This window comes from Berghia stephanieae, chromosome 4, assembly GCF_034508935.2.
Source record: "Berghia stephanieae isolate SIO BIC M18660-M18661 chromosome 4, UCSD_Bste_1.3, whole genome shotgun sequence".
Taxonomy (NCBI): Eukaryota; Metazoa; Mollusca; class Gastropoda; order Nudibranchia; family Aeolidiidae; genus Berghia; species Berghia stephanieae.
The window spans coordinates 14837546-14842545 of NC_088363.1; the positions used below are offsets into that span (position 1 = coordinate 14837546).

General features: G+C 36.7%; 1 protein-coding gene across 3 annotated transcripts in view; it reads right to left on the reverse strand.

Moving 5' to 3' along the window:
* LOC144970073 (solute carrier family 12 member 9-like) overlaps positions 1-5000 on the reverse strand; it is a 92264-nt gene that overhangs the window by 31743 nt on the left and 55521 nt on the right. The window lies entirely within an intron of this gene.

A 5000-nucleotide genomic window follows, 5' to 3' on the forward strand; every position in this document is an offset into this window, starting at 1 on the left:
ACATAAAGGGACAGCGATAACATTATGGGACAGCGTGGCTCAGCGATACGGTCTTTGCTTCGTACACGAAACGTACCGAGTTCGACTACCCGCCGCGTTGTGTGGCCTTGAGCAAGTCACCTTGCCTTAGCTCACTTTGCGGCGCTGCACTGCGGCTGACGCCTGGGTTATTCCAGTCTTCCCTTGGAATGGACCCTAAAGAAAAATTTCTCCTTAGGGATGAATAAAGGGAATTTATTATTATTATTATATTATTATTATAAAGGATACTTTATATCTAATGTGACCCACCGTGTCAATTTGATGTTAATGAGCTTTGAGCTTTATCGATTCAGCGCAATATCCACTAAAATATGCTCTTTGCGCTTTACAAGGGATCCCGAGCCAACACTCAGCATGTAGGACAAGACATGACACCTACTATGCGATAATATTACAATTTTTAAGACGGAGGGAGACCACGCTGTTAACGGCCAGGTACTCATTTTACACCTGAGTTCGGTGAGAGAATGAGAATAAAGAGCATTTTCCAAGGACTCAACTATACACAACTCGAGTGTCATACCACTAGACTGCATAACGCGCAATATTAAGTCGGAAAAATAAATATAAATGACGCCCTTCCACGCACATTCCACGAAGGAATATTATTATAGATAGAACGAAGATGACGTCATTCTGGTCTTTGGTATTGTTTTTTGCCATCCACGTTTAAGAGTAATTCTCACTAAACTGTATTATCCAGACTATAAAAGTTCATGGTTACATAGAGATTTGTGTGTCGGTCCGTTATACTTCCCGGTGGCAATGTTGTGAGCTTCTTAGCAGAGCGCATACTATCTATAGACAACCGAGCAAACAAACGTCTAAAGTTAACAGGAATCACGTAGAGATAGTGTGCGCTTGTCTAAGAAGCTCACAACATTGCCATCCGGAAATATAGCGGACCAACACACAAAACTATGTGTAACCTTAAACGTTTATAGTCTGGTTAATACAGTTTAGTGAGAATTAATCATAAACGCGGATGGAAAAATATATATATTAATAATAATAACAAAGACCAGAGTGACGTCATCTTCAATCTATCTATATCGTCCAAAGTGAGCAAACTGGGGGTTAATAATCTTGCCCAAGGAAAAAAAACGAAAGTGCCTGAAGGAGGGCTCGAACCTCGTACCTTCCAGATCACAGTGCCGTAACCCTGCCGCCACATCAACCCCCTTATATCGAAAACTGAGTTTTAAAACAAAATGACTAAAATGAGGCGATTTAAGTATTTTGAATGAAGCTTAAATTTTTAAAAACCCAAAAAATGTTTTTTTTTAATTAAAAAAAATAAAAACTCGACAATTTCTAAAGCGTTATATCCACTAAACGTGCTCAAAGCGCTTTACAATGGGTCGTCAGCCAACAGCAATACTAAACATGTAGTTAGAGACATAATAATGATAAAAATTTATAACGCGCATCTACCCCTAAATAGACAGAGGTTTTGAGCGCACAAAGAAAACTTGAGCTTTACTATAGTGCAATATCCACTAAACGTGCTCAAACAAAGCTCTTTACAGAGGGTCTCTGACCAACAGTAACACGTATCATCTAGAACGAGACGTGACGCCGATTAGGCGATATTACATTTTTTAAAAGACACAGACAATGCTGTTCAAGGCCAGGTAATCATTTTACACCTGTGATTAAAGAGACTTTTCCAAGGGCTCAACTAAGAGCCGCTCAGAGCGGGACTAGAAACCAGGACTTTCGATCCAATAGTTTCATACCACAAGACCCCATAGCCGAAAAAACAAAACTCGCTTTCCTTAATGGAGATCCTAACGAATTCTTACTCAAACGTTATAAGAAAAGCTTAATAGTAATTACAATTTTAAGCAGCTGTTTCAGTCCGAATTAATACCGTTTTGTGACAACTGGTCACAAATATTCTAAGTAATAAAAAAAAGAAAACAGAATTAAACACGTGACATCATTTCGTCACCATGTACGTCAAACGATCCAAAGAACGATTTTTAATGAGCAATTCAGGTCGGACGTTATCTCTTATCACTAATTCTAATCAACTCCATACGTTTCTTACGTTGCTGTACTGTATCAATCGCAGGGGATTGACCCTTTAAAATCTAGTTCTAAAGCAAACCGACAAAGATTCGTTGACTTTTACCCTGTCTTAATACCGTTTTGAGACGGCTGGTCACAAATGTGACCCTTCGCCTCAAAACGATATTAAGTCGCAAAGGTAAAGATGTTGAAAATTGAATTTATAGCCAGAAATGTCAGACATGTGTTGAGTTTGTATGTTTTATTGAGGAGAATGGCAACCATATTTTAGGACATTTTATATTTTTGACCAGTTTTAACATCATTCGGCTTTTAGGCATCTGGTTCGTTCCGACATAATAACGTTTTGAGACGATGGGTCACAAATTAGGATTGATAATCATAATACACACCACACTATGTCTACATGTCAAGTGGACACGCATTTTCGCCATAATGATAGGCTAATTATTTGTAACCAAAAACACAAAGGTATTAATAAAGCAATCTGACAACTCTTGCTAGAGTGATTTGATGTGATTTTCCCATGCATAGATAGAGTCATGAAACACGTAGTTTTATTTCCTCCGTGGATTTTCCAGATCATTATTATAACACATTATTTTAGAATTTAAAAAAGGGATCTCTGAAAGCCAACCGATGTTATGAGGGTATGAAATATTCATGACCTTTTATAATCTGGATAATACAGTTAAGTGAGAATTAATCATAAACGTGGATGGCAAAAAAAAAAAAAACAATAACAAAGGCCCGAGTGACGTCAACTACATTCTTCATACTATGATTTTCCAATATTATGTCTAACAGACACAATGAGCTTTTATTTCGCTTAGCGTGGATGGAATGGTACGTCAAATACAGAAAGCGACGTGTACACACACACACACACACATATATATATATATATATATATATATATATATATATATATATATATATATGTGTGTGTGTGTGTGTGATATATATATATATGTGTGTGTGTGTGTGTGTGTGTGTGTGTGTAAAAAAATATTTAAAATTGAGCTTTTTATATAGCGCAATACCCCCTAAACGTGCTCAAAGCGCTTTACAAGGGGTCTTCGCCAACAGCAACAATTAACATTTAGGACGGGACATGCCGCCTGTTTGCTGATATTACAATTATTTTTTTTTTTTCGGATGGAGACAGCGCTGTTAACGGCCAGGTATTCATTTTACACCTGAGTACAATGGAAGAATGTGAGATTCAACTAAGCGCCGAGCGAGACTCGAACCCAGGACTTTCCGATCCGAAAGCGTCATAGTGTCATACCACAAGACCACATAGCCGCTGTGCATAATAATATGAGACTCATGGTTGATCTTTGACCCAAATTGTATTCGAACCTTTTCCTATGTTGCACACATAGAAATAATAATGCTTGAACTACTTTTTAAAGATAGAAAGACAAGACTGACTATGTCAAATCCTTGAACAATGAAAAGACTAGTCGTATAGGGCTGTTTGCTGGAGTATTTGTAATGACGTTTAGGTTGAACAAGCAAAAAAAAATCATAATATAATATTATTATGACTAAATCTGTAAATTGATTTTCTCTATAAATCATGTAACTTTTTTTTTTTTAATTAAGCTTTTATATAGGGCAATATCAATTAAACGTGCTCAAAGCGCTTTACAAGTGTCCCTCGTCAACAGCAACATTTAACATTTAGGACGGGGCATGACACCTGTTAGGCGATACATGTATTACATATAGACAACGCTGTTAACGGCCAGGTACTCATTTTACACCCGAGTACGGTGAGAGAATGTGAGTAAAGAGCCCTTTCCAAGGACTAAACTATGCACCGAGCGATACTTTAACCCAAACCTTCCAATCCGAAAGCGAGTGTCACGTCACTAGACCACATGGCCGCACAAGTGTAATATATTAGCTAGTGAATTGATTGATTTGTAAGGGTCAAAACGATAGACGGATATCAGCGATAAACTATTTATGACATCACGTTGTAGATGCTGTTCAAATCAATATTTCCTTTTATATGAACCAATTAACGGCCGAAATCTGGAGAGAAATAAAAAACATGTATTTTAAAAATTTGGCCAGAAAACTCATCTTTCAAATATCATTGATTTAAATGACTCTAATCTTGGCAAAACCTCTCGAACCTGGGACTTCGCGAGGTCTTTAATAAAGTCCCAGGTTTGAGAGTTTTTTTCCAAGTTGAGGGTCATTTAAATCGATCGATATTTGAAGGACGAGTTTTCTGGCCAAATGTTTAAATACATGTTTTGTTTTGTTTTTTTCCGGAGTACTAGGTACAGTTAGCTGGTTATTACTAACACATATTACGTAGATAGAACATCCTTTACAAGTTTTTAACTCACTCAACCCTAACACCGACAATATCCGTAGTTTACCAGGGCTACTTTTACCCCATGCCTATTTATTACATTTTTATGAGACAAATTATAGGCGTAGTATCAAAGCTAATGTTTTTAGTTTTTGCATGTTAATGATAGCTGAATAAAACTATCTATGTACAGACTCATTTTTAATAAAGTTTGAAAAGTAGCAAAAGTCTCTAGGATTGAGTGGGTTAAGATGGTGGTCCATTGGGCAGGAAAGGATGCTCTTCAAAACCTTGAAAATTAACGATGCTAATCATACGGTAATCACTAAACTGATAATTTCCCCAATCCCGATAACGGTTTTACAAGCTGTTACGTAACACCTTTTTTCATCACTGCAAAACCAGGTTATCATAACGCAATTCATATAATAATATATTCGCTGTAACAAAAAAAAATCACATTTTCATTAGACGAAATCCAGCTAATAACAATGAAAAACATCTATTTCAATATTTGGCCAGAAAACTCGTCCTTCAAATATGAATCAATTTAAATGACCTTAATCTCGGCAAAAAACTTTCCAACCTA